This window comes from Labrus mixtus, chromosome 13 (assembly GCF_963584025.1).
Source record: "Labrus mixtus chromosome 13, fLabMix1.1, whole genome shotgun sequence".
In the NCBI taxonomy this organism is placed as follows: Eukaryota; Metazoa; Chordata; class Actinopteri; order Labriformes; family Labridae; genus Labrus; species Labrus mixtus.
The window spans coordinates 9,863,904-9,882,468 of record NC_083624.1 but is presented as its reverse complement, the minus strand read 5'-3'; the positions used below and the strand labels follow the sequence as shown (position 1 = coordinate 9,882,468).

The 18,565-nt window shown below is 42.0% G+C and overlaps 1 long non-coding RNA gene across 1 annotated transcript in view; it reads left to right on the top strand.

Moving 5' to 3' along the window:
* Window positions 1–18,565, top strand: part of LOC132986916 (uncharacterized) — a 138,900-nt gene that overhangs the window by 74,481 nt on the left and 45,854 nt on the right. The gene's annotated exons all lie outside the window — the stretch shown is intronic.

The window sequence follows — 18,565 nt, the reverse complement described above, 5'->3', positions numbered from 1 at the left end:
TCTTGTTCGAGATAATTTACTTTCTGCACTGGTTTTGAGAATAATGTATTAACCTGAGTGTACTGGGTTTTATGGGGGGTCGAGCTATTCTCACTTCTCGTACTGGTGCATTTTATAAATATTCAGAAATTGCTTTGTGTTCTCTGTGAAACCCAGATGATTTAAAACATCGAAACATAAAAGGATATTTATTTTAATGATCTTTATTTTAAGACTATTGCCAAAGCATTGGATGGCACACCTTAACATGCTGAGTAATCACTTCCTAAACGTTTTTGTGTCAGATATTATTATTGTTATTGCTTTATTGGGAAGACTCAAGGTCCATTTAAAAGACATACAACAACACACATACAAGTTAAAAAAATGGCAATTATACCAATGCTTCCACATAGGTGACTGGTATCGTACAGTACTGAGACGAGGATTTGATGGACGTGCTTGATGTTCAGTCTGGTTCTAGATATTATTACAAATTAACAGAGTTAAGTTATGTTGGCCCATAATTTTGCTTATGTAAGTATTGTACCCCCATGGTATTGATTTTTTTAGCCGACTGGCTGCAACCCGACCTGCAGTTTTAACACCGCTGTTAACTGCCACAGGGTCTAACCAGGCAGTGACACATCAAGACTACTGTGCATGTTGAAATTTAGAATTTTAATCCTGAAACTAAACTTAACTCTGTCGACAGCAGTCACATTACTTTTCTCTTTATCATTCTCCATTCAGCGTCCGTCTCTGCAGAAAGTGTTTTAACAAGATGTTAGAAAGCTCTTTTAACAGCGGTTTTTATCTCCCGGTATCCCCTCTTCTGTCTCCTGGCTCCCCCCTCCTCCCCCCTCCCTCCCCTCCCTGCATATGGGATTCACATTTGGCTTCAGTGAACATTTTCTTAATGTGATATTTTGATACATTATCTGAAGCCATTCACTGCCTGTCACCACCTCTCCTGTGGAGCCGAGCCGAGCCGGGCCGAGCCAGAGGAGAGACAGTCGCATTGTGTCCAGGTGAGTTATGAGCATTTAACTCGACACTGTTCACAGTGGGGATAATTTACAACGCCTGAAAGTGTAATCAAAATACAAATTGTGCTTACATGAAGCCTCTCACTCTATGTCTCTGCAGGAGCCTGTTGGTGCTGGATACGTTTTCACCCTCTCCTGCTGCCGGCTGTAAATCGCCTCTGTCAAAGGTGTGTGTGTGTGTTTACATGTGTGTGTGAGTGGGAACAGAAGGTGAGAAATTTGGGGGTCAGCCGAGGTCTTTCAGGTAATTGTGCTTCTTAAACTTTTGACCCACTAAGCCGTACTTAGTGTGGTGCAGCTCGCTCCCCTTATTTCCCCCGAGAGTTCTGGACTCTGCATACCAGGACGTGTGAGTGTCTGAACACATGCTCACACGGCTCATGTTATTCTTTTTTTCAGCTATTTTGGCGTAGCCCTCATTGTTATTCCCACACAGTCTGACTGCCCTGCTCCTATATTCAATCCATCCATGAGAAACACATAGTAGTTTGTCACGTTGGACCCTCACTCTAACCCCCCCTCCTCTCTGGCTAAGTGAAACATGTTGGAAGAATGCATCCTCAGTCCTCAGACGCCAAACGATGTGACTTATTTGTCTCTTGATTCGGTCCACACCCAAACAAGTACATGAAACTGCAGCCCTCAGTGTCAGGTTATGATATCACACAGCTAAAAATGGTAAATTCAAGGGGAATTCCCGTCTTTTTTAAACCTATAGGCTCTGTGTTATTATATTTGGGGTGTAAGTAACTAATATGCCAAGTTTTGGGAATTTTGGAAAGTGAACGCTGATGAAGGCCTAGTGCTGACACATGTCCGTTATTTGTATTGTACGCTGCTCTTACCCAGATAAAGGAAACTTGAAGGACAGTTTGGTGTGCTGACTTTTCTGTCTCTGTAAAGTTTTGGGAATTGCCTCTGCAGATTGCTCCGGTCTGCAGCAGTGACATATATCCTGTAATGACCACAGATTAATCTCTGGGAACAAATGCATCTGTTTGAAGTGTGTGTGACAGGCTCAGGTTGTTATTCTATGTAAGACAACTTTACAGAAAGGATCCCTACGGATGATTTTTGACTTTTTATGCCTTAATTGTAGAGACAGTACAGTGGATAGAGTCAGAAATCAGAGTGGATAGAGTCAGAAATCAGAGAGAGGGAGAGGGTGGGGAACGATGTGAGGGAAAGGAGCCACAGGTCGGAATCAAACCTGAGCCAGTGCTTGGAAGACTATAGTCTCCGTACATGGGGCGCCTGCTCTAACCACTAGGCTATCGGCACCCCAAGGAAGATGATTTGTAACCACAAACAGCTGTTACATCACTCTTTTCAAAGCCACCAAACTCCATTGACAAAAACAGCGATTTTACCCCCTACACAAAAAGAGAGTTTCTGACTGCATCACATGGTTCAGTCTGTTTCTGTTAATGTTGTGTAAAATGTTAAATATTGGAAGTTGGTGTTAGATTTTCAGAATCATCAAAAACTACTTCATATGCAGAAAATTTAAAAAGAAGTTTCTTCTGTATCTGTTGAGGGTTGTGAAAATGTTTGATAGTTTGATACTTTTCGATACCACTTTGAAAATGATACAAACTCTGTTATCATAGTGATCGATGATATTTAAGGTGCTGAAGCTTTAAGAACTTCATCTGTGCGTATAGGTGAGGAATAAATCAATCTTAAACTGCAGACAAACTCCTGCACACTGTCTACATTGCATGAACACTTTGCAGGAGTTTGTCTGCAGTTTTTGAAAATTAAAAACAATAAATTAACCAAATCCTGGGTGTCTAGGACTTCTACTTTTGTCGTTGTGGTATTGTGGATCTGTTGATCCTAGCTGCCAGGCTTCATAGACTTCAACTCATTTTAATTTTCAGATAAAGTAGGATGCAGAGCTTTCCCTGCCTACCCCCGTCTGGTTAGCTTGTGAGTGTGTTATCGTTTGTTACACAAATGTTGTGTTGTATGCAAACTAAACATTTAGACACCAAAGTCACACAAACTGAAACCAACTAACTCCTCTAAGTCATCATTAGACAAAGACTCAGTCGGCTGTTTCTGTTGCAATCTTTGTTTCATTCTCATTGTTACCAGAGCTTTTGATAATCCTGAAAATCTTGCCCCTATTTTTCCATATTTCACACGTTTTCGTAAATTTTAGTTATTAAGCTCTAAAAATATACAAAGATGTATCCAGTGTTGAGAAAAGCTCTCCATTTAAACCGAGTCATTCACTCAGAGAGCAACAGAGTGATTGATGTAATATACTGCAATAATGTTTGCAAAGCCTGTGAGAAGGTAGGACAGCTCTCGTCTCAATGACAGTGATGCATCTGTCTGAATTAGCTTCCATTCATCACAGTCTGTCTCTTTATCTCTTCACAGTGTCCGTCTTTATGTAAGGAGGCTGGACGAGTACGTTGTTTGTGTCCAAACACACAGACACAGGAACCTTTACTGTTTTTCATTTCAATGAAAATCCACAGAGCGACTCGTACAGAAAACACTGGATGGTGTATGATTTTTTTTAACAATGTGAGTGGTAAATGTTTTGCTTTTTAACAAAACTTTACATGAAGAGTTTGAGAAAGTACCTCATTTTTTGGTGATGATTTAAAATGTTTGCAACACTTTTATGATGAGTAAAAATAAAATGTTTTACGCTGCTTTCCCTCTCCTGTATTTAACATGTATATCACTCTCCCTGCAGGTGGAGGAGCTCCCACTACATTCACTCCGCTTACAACACAGATGTCCCCATTAAGAGAAGACTGCTGAGGTGAGTTATTTAACCTCCCTTTTCTCTCCCCCTCACCCGTCCAGCCCTGATGTCATTGCAGGAGAAAGCGCGTGAAGAGGAAAGGCCACGGGGGCCAGTTGTTTTTAAATAAACTAAATCTGCTAACAGTTTTATAACCCTGACCTCGTAAAAAAAAGCTGCTGCAGCTTTTGGTCAGCTCGCTCCTGATGGGCCGAGCAGAGACGTCCGAGGCTGGAATTCCCATTTGCCACTGTGGAGCGTGTCGGTGCGTCAGCTGGTGTGTGTGTCAGAAAGAGAGAGAGAGAGAGAGAGAGAAAGGGCGTGTGATATATGACTGCTGTGTCATGATCCACATGTGACGAGCGTCCTCACAGGCAGAGCATCCAGCCTGCTCCCTCCTTCTCTCTCCTGTTGGAGGAAAAGTGTGAGTGTGGGACAGAAAGAGAGGGAGGGCGAGAGAGAGAGCGAGAGAGAGGGAGGAGGGAAGAGTGCTCAGACAATCAGTCAGAGAGAGAGAGAGAGAAAGAGGAGAGGTAGAACAGGAGGAGAGAGGAGCTCTGTGGGAAACAATAGTCAAACAACAAATCCAGTGCTGCGTGCAGAATCTCAGACTCCCTCTGGATACGTCTGCTGTCCGTCTGCTGCTGAAGGTAAGACCTCCAGACTGCACACCTACACCTACACCAGGATCCTGTCTGCTTTTTCATCCTCTAAAGAGTTCTCCTAAACCCTCTTGTTACTTTTGCAAGATGCTATCATTCAGAATTAAACTCCAGAAGGCTGAGAAAATACATTTACTGCATGTTTTTAATGATTAAAAAGCTGCGTCAGATTTAGATTTGTTTTGCAAAGAAGGTTTAAAATCACAGAAATGTGTTTCTGTGTTTTGCTGCAAAACAATAAAATGGAAATAGATTTTAATAAATAGAAAGAATTGGCTGCGTTGGGCGGGTGTGTGTACTTAGACAAGGAACTTGACTCCAGTTTGACACGGGCCTCGTAAAGACACAGAATAGACCTACGCTTTAAACCTGGATAACAAGCTCCACAGAAACATGAACATTAAACTTCTATAAACAAGAATACAGATAGAATAAATATCATGGGTATTCATATTTATTATATGTCAGCAAGAGGTGCAAGTGAACAGCAGCACCTCCGACTGTCAGATAAGTTAAATATAATAAACCATAAAGCAGCAACATATGTAACATGAAAAATATGTATTTCTATTTTTAAAATGTTGTGAAAGATTTGAAAAGTTAGTGCAAGAATGTTCCAGATGTTTCTAAATGAATTTACACGCCGAATAATAGCCAGTGTGCCGTCAATAATTCGATGTGCATTGATGTAACACATAAAGTCAGAAGAAGAGTATTTCTGTCGTTGTCTTCATTTCGACCGAGTTAAAGTTCAACTCCTGTTGCACATCCCAAAATCTCAGGTGCACATTCCTCTTTTATGGCAGGTATTTGGTGCTCCGCGTGCATCCAGAAACAGCAAGTGGTTGTGATTAGGAAGCATTGTGACATGATGTGTAATAGGAGGAAACATGTTTGTGTTGGCACCGGTGGATTTGCTAATCAGGCACTGACAGCAAGGCGGGGAGGACAGAGGAACTCAGCGAGCGTGTGTGTGTGTGTGTGTGTGTGTGTGTGTGTGATCCGGAGCGTGAGGTTAATCACAGTGAGAATACGCTCACATATTGTATGGATATGTGTTTTACAGGTGTGTGCGTTTATGTCCATGACTTTATGATTGACTTGGCCTGCTCTGTTGGAGCCTGAGGCTGTTGGCTCATGCTAGAAGGAGATGATGACAGATATAATATACTCTGTGGTAGGTAGGAAGGAGGAGGAGGAGACGAGCTATACCACTTACATGAGCTGAGAGGGAGAGGCGAGCGCGTGAGAACGAGAGAGGAGAAGGTGTTTAAATGAAAAATGAAGTGAGCGGGGATAATAAGAGGGGGGAAGAAGAAGAAAAAGTGAGAGTAGGTGGAAGAACATCTGAGAAGGAGGCAGGAACAGACAGTGCCAGAGAGGAAAGAGAGAGAATAGAGGAAACAGAACGAAACTGAGACGTGTGAGAGGCAGAGGTGGGAAGAGAAGAAGAAAAAACACTGTGTTAGGGTACTTAAGGAGAGCTTTCAGGTGTCTGTACCCAACTTTAATATCTGAGTTTCTACTCCCTACATTTTCAAAACTGTCTTCCTACCTTTGCTGTAAAGTATTTAAGAGGGCTTTCTGATTATTTTAATTTTTGCATCATCTTTGCACCCTGCCTTCCTAACATCAAGACAGATTTCAACCGAAATAGATCAAATAAAGACGCCCAAAATAAAAAGAGGATTCAAAACAGAAGATGACACTGAACCGACTCGTATGACAAAAACAGAGTAAGAAACTTATTGTGGAGGAGAGCGTCTAGTGAATGTCCATGAGCGACAGGGAGAACTCAGGGCCACATGGAGATGAAAGTGATTTCTTTCATTATTTCAAACATTTAGAAATAGCTGTAGTTAAAAATATGTAGAAAACTAATTTCAAAAAGTTCAAAACAGAAGAAGGAAAAGCTCTTACATGCCTAAAAAGGAGTAGGAATAAGTTCAAACTGATTTAGTCCTACCTCTTTTAACTCAACGTAATCGTTATTAATTAAATTAATATTCAGTAATATATTATATATTAAGTATTCCCATCACTATAATATAATTATTTACAAAAAACATAACCAGTAGTCGATCTAACAGAACCCACAAACTAACATACTAAACTAAATAATTACAAACTTTTCCCTTCCTCATCCCTGGACCTCATAAAAACAATTTCTTCATATTAAATTTTGAACGGGAATAAATTGCTACCTTGCGTCTGATCTTCACTCAGTCTGTCCCACAGTTTCACATCACACATCTTGACAAACAAAAACATTTCAGTGCCGTGTGGATACTTTATGGCCGACAACAAGCAGCAGAATCACACTAGAGAGACATTCCCCATCAGACATTTGGATGTCACAATATAAGAACTTTGATATGATTCTTGTAAATATAAAAATAAACTGATAATACCACGACAGAGGGGCTGCTAATCAACAGGCAAGGCAGGCAACTGCTTGGGGCCCCAGGTCAGTAGGGGACCCGCAAGGGCGGATGAACTTTAAACACAGCAGTGGCTCAAAATGTGCAAAGTTTGAAATGACACGAGGAAACCCCCCCTAAGTGGCCCCATCTGACAGCACACACTCAGATAAAAGTATATGACTGAATGATGCTTGTCTACACCTAAATATGGGGGAGAGACAATTTATGAACTTAGCTTCCACTAAAAAACTTTGTTGGTGTGACATTATTATAAAATCATTTGTACGGGCGCTGTTTGGAGGGACTCCCACCCCCTGTACATTTTTGCCTCGGGCCCTGCAGACTCCAGAATCACCACTCGTCCTAGACCCCCAACACTGGGTAATTACTGAAGGAAACTCTATAAATCACTACTTCTTCTTTTACCAGAAGCTTTTAACAAATTTGCAACCTCTGAGGCTGAAAAAATGAAGACAACCAAAAAGTTGCAGTTTCCCAAGTGTCCACTAGAGGCTGTGTCTTGCAGTGAGTCAGTTCCCATAGAGCCCCATGTTAAAATGTCCAATTTTACAGCAGAAATAAACAGGTTTACAGCCTGGTACAAAAACAGATTTGGTATCTACAGCTCATTATATTAAGGTTTAAAGTGATGTAGAATTAGGGGGCGTGGCCTCTTTGAGTGACAGGTGGGAGTTGCTAGCTGTCTGCTAGGTGTCACCTCAGCTAATTCAGTCACTGACCTTTAAACTCTGGGCCATGTTTGGGCTGTTGGAGCCTTTTGGAGATTTGCTCATGTAAATATCAGACCAATAATCTGTCTCTCTGTGAGCTTTCTTTTACTAACAGAACGTCCATCAAGTCTGAGCTCCACTTTTTACACACAGTTAACTCAAACATTATCATTTTACATGTTAGCACTAATTAGCAGCTATCTGTGTCTGTGAGAACCACACCTGGCTTGCTAACTGGTTCTATTTATTTGTCTATGAGTCAGGATTGTTGTTGGTTTTTCCTGCAGAGATGATGTCAGGCTGTAATGATGTTTTAAAGTATCCTGATTGGTTTTGTGTTCGCTCGCAGTGCGCTCTCTCAATGGAGATTAACGGGAAGTTTCTGTACTTCTACTTAAGTTGAGACTGTGTGTACTTCTGCCACCTCTGCTGAGCAAAAGGTGAGAGTGATGGAGGCTTTGACAAGCGAGAGGAAGATATTGAGACATTTCTCTCCACGTCAAGTGACACCAGATGAGAAACAGTTTGTGTGTCTGCTGCTGCACGAAATAAAAATCACATTTAAACAGTTCGGAGGAAGAAGAGTGGGAGGTGTGTTTGAAAGATCGCACATTCAGCCAGGTGTAGATAGACACCAATGCTCTGGCAGAGCGGTGCACGGTTGGTTTTGTGTTTCACACACACACACACACACACGCACACACACACAGGGGCCCATTGTGAGTGTATTTATTTGGACAGTGTTGAAGCTCCGATAGGCAGTTCACAATGTCTCACCGCCGCAGGAATGTGCTTCTGACAAATGGATGCTCCGCACGAAACCGCAGGGCCATCGAGGAGACCCTGACGCGGCTTGTGACAGATCTGAGCTGCCCGGAGAAAACCTGGTCCAGTGTGATAAAACAAACACGCCCACGACTTCTTCTTCCCTCGCCTCGGGCTCAGGGCTGAACCGAGGATTGATTATGTTTTGTGCGCTGGTTTTAGCCCGCAGCCCTCACATGCCTGTCTGTTTGATGAGGATGAAAAGAGGAGGCGGATTCTGGATTTGAGGTGCTTGTTTGTTGACCCTGCCGGATTAGCAGCTCTGTTTTCTGCTCAAAGCAAAACAATAGAGGAGCTCCTGCACTCTGAGAAATATATAAAATAAGAGTATTAATACATTTATGTCCTCTGTGTCTTCTCTTTCTGTCTCCATTGTTTTTGAAAAGCTCGAACTATAAAGCTAACACACGCTTAGCTCCGGCTCACATGGCGGTCTGTGATTGGCTGAACACTGCTCTCAAATCCACACTGTTTGTCTTATCTTTACTGGGGGGGGGGGGGGATATATTTAGTGAGGGCTTAGCTTTTAGGAGGGTGGCGCGTGGGAAGGGGATCTGTGCGGGTGTGTGTGTGAGTGAGAGAGAGAGAGGAAGATTGTGTGTGTGTGTGTGTGTGTGTGGTGTTTCAGGAGCTGGCGTCAGTAGACAGTGGAAGAGCTTGGCACTCTGCATGCCAATCTGTAGATGTGCCTGTGTGTGTGTGTGTGTGTTTGTGTGTGTGTGTGTGTGTGTGTGTGTGCGTGTGTGTGTGCGCGTGTGTGTGTGCGTGTGTGTAGTGCAGTCAGGAATCTGCCCTTTAGTTTATTAAAAGCTGGTGAAACAATGGGACGAGGTGAGAGGGAGGGAGAGGAGGGTGTAGTTGATGATGTAGTTGGAGAGAAGCAGAGAGGGGGGTGGGGGGTTAGAGATATGGAAATATGGAGAAATTCCCTCTCTCTACCTGTCACCCCCCCTCCTCCTCCTCTGTTCTTTGATGCACCTGTTCTCTGTGCACACTGGAGGCGGCGGCAGCATAGGCTCTTTAACAGCCCGTTTCCACTCAGACAGACTTGTCTCCTAACAACAACTGTGTAGTCAGCTGCTGACTGTTTGGCCTATGTGATAAACCGGAGAAACCCTGTGAAGGTCTGGCTCCCCTGTGTCATCACAGACCAGAATCCCAGCAATACTTACGGTCCCAAACTTCATTTTAATCTGTAAAGCTGCCTAGAATTAGATTTAGTTCTGACTGCTTAATGTGACATTTCAAAGTGTGAAGTCAGGTTGGAGGGAACTCTGGTGCATCAGCTACTCCACAAACGGCTCTCAGAGACCGACCTTAGATGTTCAAAATAATTCAGCTGACTCCTTCTCTCAGACTGGATCCAGAGAAAGTACTGGAGCACAGGAATCATTTAAGGCAAATTTATTTAGGAGCAAAGGACTGACGTTTCAATGCACAGCGTCATCCTCAGAGTCAAACCCAAGACCAAGTGGGTGCACCTTAATAAGATAAGATAAGATAAGATAATCCTTTATTTATCCCACAATGGGGAAAAATACAAATACATTTGCCTCAAGTGGTTTGTGTGCTCCAGAACTTTCTCTGGATCCAGTCTGAGAGAGGGAGTCAGCTTTGTGAAATAGGGTTGTCTAAATTTAGATACTTTTCTGATACCAGGTGTTTGTATATTTTAGACAGCACCTGCAAACAATACGCTTTCTGTTATTTTAATGATCCATATTTTAAAAAAGTACAGGAACTTTAAGGAATCTACATTTCTATTTTAGGACAGGTGTGTATGAGAGAAGGGACGAATCCTTGAAAAAAAATTATACAAAGTCCATCACATTGTTTAAATACATTTGAAACACTGCTAACGTATTTGTGCGATTCCCAGTAAAAACAGTTGCACACTGTGATGGAGTGCTTTGAGATCTTTGTCCAAGAGAAACACGAGTGTCCATCCTGAGAGTGTGTCAAGTTAAACATTTAAATATAGCATGACCTGGAGTTCTTTCTTATTAAAAGGAACATTTCGGGGCGCTGGTGGCACGGTGGTTGGTGCGCGTGCCCCATGTATGGAGGCTGTCGTCTCAGGCGGGCGGCCCGGGTTCGCATCCCACCTGTGGCCTCTTTCCCGCATGTCATTCCCCACTCTCTCTCCCTGATTTCCGATTCTATCCACTGTCCTATCTCTCCATTAAAGGCACAAAAAGCCCAAGAATAAATCTTTAAAAAAAAAAGGAACATTTGTTGATATCTAATTTGCATTAAAGCCACATACAGCGAGTGTGTGTGTGTGTGTGTGTGTGTGTGTGTGTGTGTGTGTGTGTGTGTAAAAGCGGTGGGCTGCAGATATTAATAAACTCACCCTGCTGCTTAGAACAAAAGTGGTTTTGTGGACTGAGAATTGTTTTCTGCACAACATATGGCGGGAACAGTGTGTAGGCTCCACGGTGTCACTTTTATAACAGATTGTCATTTTATTGTTTCTTCTTTTTTTTTGCACTTCATTTACTTCCGGGCCTCTTTATGCTCTCTGTACCAAATGCTCTGACAAGGGGCTTTTGCTCAGCGTCTCCATATGGTTGCTACAACATTTCAGACTGTAAAGCTCTGACTCACCATTGTCAGTTGTACTCTCGGGTAGGACGGCCTGCTCTGGGGATACACTGGTACACCTTTATATATAAGGCAATTCTTGGTCTGCCTCCACACGACCTCTGTGTTTTTATCACGCAGAAAAGTACCTCAGGACCTCTTTATGCTCTCTGTGCCAAACGCTCTGACAGAAATTGTGAAAGGGGCTTTTGTGTATTCTGCTCCCTCAGCCTGGAATCTGTTGCAGAACGACTTAAAACTCAAGGAGCTGGAGTCCTTAAATATTTTTAAATCTTCAATGAAAGATCTGGAAGCAGATTCTACAGGATGTCGATGTTTTTTAGCTCGACTGCTTGAACTACTGACTCCCAGGATTTGACTCGTCTTTCTCTTTTGATGCAAAATGTTAGTGTTTTGTAAAATGTACTTTGTCTCTGTTTGTGTCTCCGTCTGTAACTTTGTGTTTTTACTGCTGTCTGTCTCGGCCAGGTCTCCCTTGAAAAAGAGGTTCTTAATCTCAACAGGACCAACCTGGTTTAAAAAAAGAAAAAAGTTAAGTTTATCGACTGCAAAAATGTAACTCCAAGCAGGAAGACATTTCTTAAATCAAGGCACTATATGATATTATCTGTTGATATATTCCCCCTCACCAGACTTTGTATGCTCAATCGAGCACTTTTCAAATCTCTTTAAAGAATCTTTTAAGATATTACAACGTGGAACTGGATTGTCTTTATTTATCTCACTAAGTTTGCAATCATTTTCATCATTCATACATTTTATTATTTTACGAGAAATAACTTGTTTCACATGTGTTTATTAATGTGGACAGTGTAATTTAACCGTTTCAATACAGAGCATGAAGCTGATGTGCTTCACAGAGAATTTTTCTGATTTCCAACTTGTGTCCCTCGTTGTGCCTTTGGGTAAACAAACAGAGTCAAAATGTTAACAGTTAATCACATAAAACCTCATAACACTTTATAAGGACACATTCAAATACATAAACAATATGACAATACAGAATCCTATAATCCAATTTAAATTACAGATTTAAGATTTAAAAGTGGATGCAGCTTTGGTTTGCTCCAGCATTTCACCTTACTTATTTATTATTTTCACCTCTCTAGAATCACCACTGACTGCAGTGTTGTGCCTCAGTTACAGTCTGTGTGTTCATGTGTGTGTGTTCACCTCCTGTTTGTAGACGTCTTAATATCTGCTCTCTTCCAGTTTAAAATCCCCGCCTCATAACTCCCAGAGTCCTAAAGCCTGAAAGCGGTGGGCCGGTTATATGTGAGGAGGGATTATGTTGTGGTTTTGTGGTTTGGCTCCGGACTTTGCTGAACCCTTCAGACTCTAGGCCCTTCTTTAAATGATCTCCCCCTCGGCGATGCTGCTCAAACCGAATTTATAAAATGTGATTTTCTCTCTGACATGTGATATGTATTTTATGAAGCAGATGTAGAGATAGGTGTGTGTGTGGTTACATAATATAATAAAACAGTAATACATGCTGTTTAATAATTTCATCCACCTTGTGGGCCTCCAGCTTTTACTCTCTAATTAGTTTTTAAGTACCGGGAATTCCACATTGATCACTTTCAGAGGGAAAGTAAATACTTGAGATTTTTGACTTGTTCCGCCAAATTAGAGGAAAAAACAGCCAACTGACAGACGGTATGGACTGATGACACTCTTTACTACAGAAACAGAGAGGTTGTAGACAGGTTGATTTTTTCAACATGAGCAAGAAGTTGTACATTAACATTTTTAAAAAACGAAACCATGAGAAGCTTCAGTTTCGATATGAGCAAGGCACCTCAATCGAAGCATTTACAAGAATGATGTACGGACAGTTGACCTCCTATCCCTCTCTCTCTCTCTCTCTGAAGCTGATGTGATTCCGCTCTCTTGGTTTTGTTATGTTGCACGGAGCCGCCGAGGGCTCAGGCACAGTTTAAAATTCTGTGCGCTCAGTGAGGTCCTCTCCCGCGCCTGTACTCTCTCCCCCGCTGTCTCTTTCCCCCACATGCTGCAATTTTATGAATAAATAAAAAATAAATAAAAACAGGTCGGAGATATACCTGGGAGGCCAAAAATGTACTTCAGCAATCTGCCCAGGTATCGGTAAGAACAGAGTTGGTGTTGAGAAAAGGCATCTATAAGTTTTAGCTGCACTTTCATGCAGATATCTGTTTAAAGACAGTTTATAGTTGACTATGCTGATGGATTAAATAGCAGTGTATTCTCTTCATCTCCACATGAAATGTTTTCTCTGTCCAGCCGTTTCTACTGAAACACTAGTGGACGATACTACTCTTAGCACAAACAGCTACTGGAACTCTCCTAGCTTACAGCCTCTCTACAATCTGTAAATCGAGATTAAAAGTGTTGTAGTCAGTGGTTAGTGCGTGAGCCCCATGTATGGAGGCTGTAGTCCTCCGAGCAGACGGTCCAGGTTCGAATCCTGTCTGTGGCTCCTTCTCGCATGTCATCGGGAAAGGAGCCCCACTCTCCTGCTCCCTGATTTCCAACTCTATCCACTGTTCTATCTCTCCAATAAAAGCACACACAAAAAATGTTGTAGTGAGACAGATTGCAGCTGACTTTAGTTGACCTGTTAGATACAGTGAATACAGAACCTTGCTAACAGGTCATGAAACTGAGACCTGGTCAGCCTCAAGTAGCTGGAAGCAGCAGGAAAGTTCCTCCAGACACGGTTCATGGAGGAGGAGAGAGTAACCCAGCTGTGAGAGAGTCCAGGTGATGACATGAAACCGGACACAATGTTGTTCTGAAACCAGCAAATTGCACGGGGCAAATATTCCCAGGTTGTGTTACACCAACCCAGGGAACAATTAAATCCTCTCTAATCTTGGCAAGTAACACATGACATATGATTGGCTTTTCTTTTGGTTGGTTTCACCAACAGTGACCAGTATCTTTTCAGCTTTGCTGTTTTCTACCCTGTAAAGAAACTACAGCTACACAGTCCAAGTTATCGTTAGCATTTTAATTAAGTAGGTTAGCTAAGCAGCCAGAAAAACATACATGTGATGCTTTCATTCAACACTGATTTAGCTTTGGGTTAGCGACTGATATTTGGGGTACTGTTTAGAGTCCGACAGGTGCTTTGAGAAGAGAGAATGAAGTTTGAGCTAATGACAAATGTAAACGCTTATTCTTTCATTGGGGCTCAAGTACCTTTGGTTAACTTTAAATACCCTAATCGAAGTTGTTGCTGATGAATTCCTGGACTGAGTTTTGTAGCTGTGTTAAGCCTATTTTTGCTGTCCACACCAACTATTTGACTGCGTGAAACGTCTTTGATTGGTCAATTCAACACCCAACAAAAACAAGAATGCTTCTCACACCAACATTTTGTTATGTGCATGCAGATTCAGGATCTGTTGGTAGGTTGTATTTTCCAGACTCTCCAGGCGTCCTCATTGTAACGTCCTCTGTTGTTGGTCAACTTCTCTCTAACTCATGTCTTTGAGTTCTGAATACGCATGGCTGTCAATAATGTCACAACAGGCTAATTAGGGTGACCAAACTAAGAATCTGGATTTGCTGTATCTAAAATGTGAACCGTTAAGTCGCTCAGTTCATACTTTATATAACTTTCCTCAAACCAACATTCATCTGAGTATGTTTGAACATATTAAGATAAATAGAGACACGGTGGCCTTGCCTTCCAGATATTGGAGTCGCCTGCCAAATGGAAACTTTGACTTTCTTATTTGAGTAGTTCTGGATGGAGTCTGGCAGCAGTCTCTCATCGATAGTCCTCATGTGAAGTTGTTTACTTAAATTGGGCTGAAACGTCATGGGTAATTCAAAATGATCGACTTTTACTTTGTAGAGCTCCGCTGCCAACATACCTCATGCATCCTTCATTTTTTGTAATGAAATCAGTAAACACTCAAGGTGACATTGAGCATTGTGAGCCAGTACTCCTCCCTGACAGATCCTCTGCAAATCGAAACAAAGACGTACAACAGACGGGTTCAAATAATTGGTCTGTCTCGTCAATGATGGACAAAGTCATGGAAGCAGAAAAAGTGGAGGCGGTTGTGTGTGGTTACCAATGGAGGAGGAAGGCTGGAACGTAGATTTGATTAGTTTTTTTTTGCGATTAAATGAGAAGTTTTAGTGGATGATGGAATGGTTTCCAATCGGCAGATCCAGGAAAGACGTGGTCTGTAACGAGCTTGGATGAGATGGGGGTTAGGGTGATGGACGGGATCCAGCTGCTGTTTGCGAGCACCCAGAGCTCCAAAAATCAAACTCAGGTCCTCCACGCTGCCCTCATCCTGCCCAAACCTTCTGAACTTGTTTACTTTTACCTCAACCTCCAGTGCAGAGAGGCAGCCAGGCATCACACACTCACTACTCAGAGCTGTAATGAACTCACTCACTCAGATGATATCTCCATTTAATATCCCAAAAGCCCCTGTTATCTGAGCCAGCTGCCAATCGTAGCGATGTATTGACGCTGGCTTCAAAGCGTCGGCATGAGTCACCAGAAGAGAGTAATTAAGATGTGTAGTCACCTTGTAGTGAGGAATGTCCTTGTTTGCATACGACTGCGCTTAGAGTCGGACTTCCTTCGTCGCCTGCATAACAAGCAGATGTTAATCAATAGAAAATCATCTCTTTACTGAACATTAAGAGCTCATGTTGCGGGGATGTCTGGCCAGCTCAAATAATTATTAATCAGAGAGGAGCAAGCTGGCTGTAGACCAGAGTGACAACATTTGGCTTGTCCTTGTGTTTACAAGGTGGATGGTTTTGTTAGTTTTGCTCCATTGGTAGGGCCAAGTCTGATGTCTGTTTAAGAGAAACACATGTTGGGAAGTCTTGTGATTTATGAGAAAAACGTTTCTCTTCTGTCACCATCAGTTAAGTAATATTTGTAATTGGTTTTAATCCAATATATTTCACTTCATGAAATCCTCTCACTGAATTATTGGACAAAGAGGACATGCACTAATTATTCCTTATGGGTGGCTTTTGTTGGACCAATTATCTTCAAGGGCAAAACTGTTTTTTAAACCACAGTATGGATTGAAGCGTTATCTTTTAATGCTTATGACTTCCAAACCAATCATCACTAGGGTGGTGTTTGTTTAGGTGACTAACCGGTTAAACATTATCACCCTTGATCGTCGACAGCAGAATTACCAGTCAGTTAAATTAATCATTTATATTTTGGCATTTATATATTTAAGACACTTCACACCACACCTAACCCGGCGGCTGTTGCTCAGTTGGTACAGTCGTCGCCTCTGGACCAGAAGGTCGAGGGTTCAGTCCCCAGCTGAGCAACATGTCCGATGTGTCCCTGGGAAAGACACCCAACCCTGCATTGCTCTCCCTGCTTCGGTGGAGGTGTATGAATGGAATGGAATGGAAGTGAATTGTAACATTGTTGCTCCTGCTGCTTTGTATTGTAGTGTATGAATGGATTAGTTACTTCTGATGGTCTCACTGCACAGCAGCCTCTACCATCAGGGTGTGAATGTGTAGGTGTGACCTGTAGTGTAAAAGCGCTTTGAGAAGTCAGAAGACTAGAAAAGCGCTTTACAAGCTCAAGTCCATTTTAGTCTCTTTAAGCTCTGTTTAGTTTGTCCACCAACTCTGGTGAGGAGGAGTCAGGTTGGTCTTTTGACCATTTATAACCAGCAGGTATTGAGGAAAGTTACAGCTATACTTGATATCTCAGATCATCCACTTCACAGTGAGTTTGACCTTTGACCCTCAGGTCGTCGTTTTAGAGCTCCTGTTAGGAAGATAAAAAGACTCCAGGTCTCATTTGTACCAAGTGCAATTAATATGTTAAACAACAATTAGCCATTTGTTGCTCTTTTGTGCACTTGAATTGCACATTTGCACACATCCACTTTGTTCTTTAATAACTTGGTAGGAATTCCCATTTTGGTATGAGCTCTTGACTGATTTTATTCCAGTGTTTTATTATGTTTTATTATGTTTCATATGGGCTGTCTGATTTTTTAAATTCGTTTTGGTTCATGTTTTATGGTGATGTTGTCCTTGTGTTTCTTGTCTTTTGTGTGCTCCTGCTCCAACGTAAATTTCCCCTTGTGGGACAATAAAGAATCTGAATCTGAATCTGGGGGGAAAATTGTGGCGCTTTAGATGACCCTGATTACAGCCACAAACCGAAACCCGTCGGTCTAATTTGTTAATAAAGTCGATCTTCATACTAAAAGTGCTGCTGGAGCGTTTTGACCTCTTCAAGCCTTTCACTCTTCATGCACCTTGATAGTTGGTGAATTTGTGCCAGAAAATCCCGCTCTGCTTCTTCGACAATTTGGCTTTTAAATTCTACACCTAGTTCACCATTTAGCAAAGAAAGTTGCAAATTTTCTTTGCAGCTTCACAAAAATTCTTGCAGTATTAGCTGTTTACCTTGGCTTGAAGAGGCCCTGAACCAAAATGTTGTTTTAATTATTTGGATCGTAATGAGCTCCCATGGTGCATAATCCAAATTAAAACTGTGCCGCACACACTCAACCGATATGCAGAAAACCTGTGGCCAATTAGTTTTTATTCCATCAGAGGAGTGCAGGTTGTTCTCTGGGTTTGTTGGAGTCTAATGAAGTCAATAATAGCCATGTGCACGCCGCATGAATTGTATTTAATAAGATCTTGGAGGCAGCAGCAGAGACACAATACAGGGTGTAGTAGGTAAGGGCTCTCGGGGGTCAATCGGGGGTCTAACAGCAGATTTTTGATTTCAGTTTAAAATGTAGAAATCCCTGAAGAGTCATGCAGGACCAAAAACTGAATGAATACATGATAACATGCAAAGAAATCCATGAGTCAAAGTCCTCGAGACAAACTTCTTAAACATTTCAACATCCATTTTCATGCATTTTCCATAAATCCTGACACATCCTGACATTTCAACATATAAACCTTCATTCTACAAAGTGTTGGTTTATATTTATGAATTCTCTTGCAAAGACAGACATTTACAGAATGTTTAAACACACAAGCATAAATCCATGTGTGTGCACATATAACATGTATAACAATATAAAAATAACTCTTAAACCTCGTTCACTCCTCGACCCCTCATGTAAACACACCTCTCTTTAATTCACAACACATTGCCTGTTAGCAAACCTGCTCCTCGCCCTCTTAACACGCAGCCCATTATCAGGAGGACAATAAAAGTAGGAGGCTGGACAAAGAAAAAACAACATAAAAACAGGAGAGCGTGTGCAGCGGGACGGGCAGAGGGTTCAGACTCACGAGAGAGGGGCTTGTTGGGAGAGCGATTTGTTTTAATGAAAAAGTCGTTCCTGCAGAGAGGAAAGGGCTCCGAGGCTGTTTGTGCATGGCTTAAGTTTCTGCGCTGTAATATAAGCACAGGGACGTGTGTGTGTGTGTGTGTGTGTGTGCAGTGTGTGGGTGTGCAGGGGCGATCAAGGAATAAACGAGACAATGTATGCAGCCAGGTTTGGAGAAACACACATCAAACAGTCAATCATGAAAACTGGCAGAAACGTCT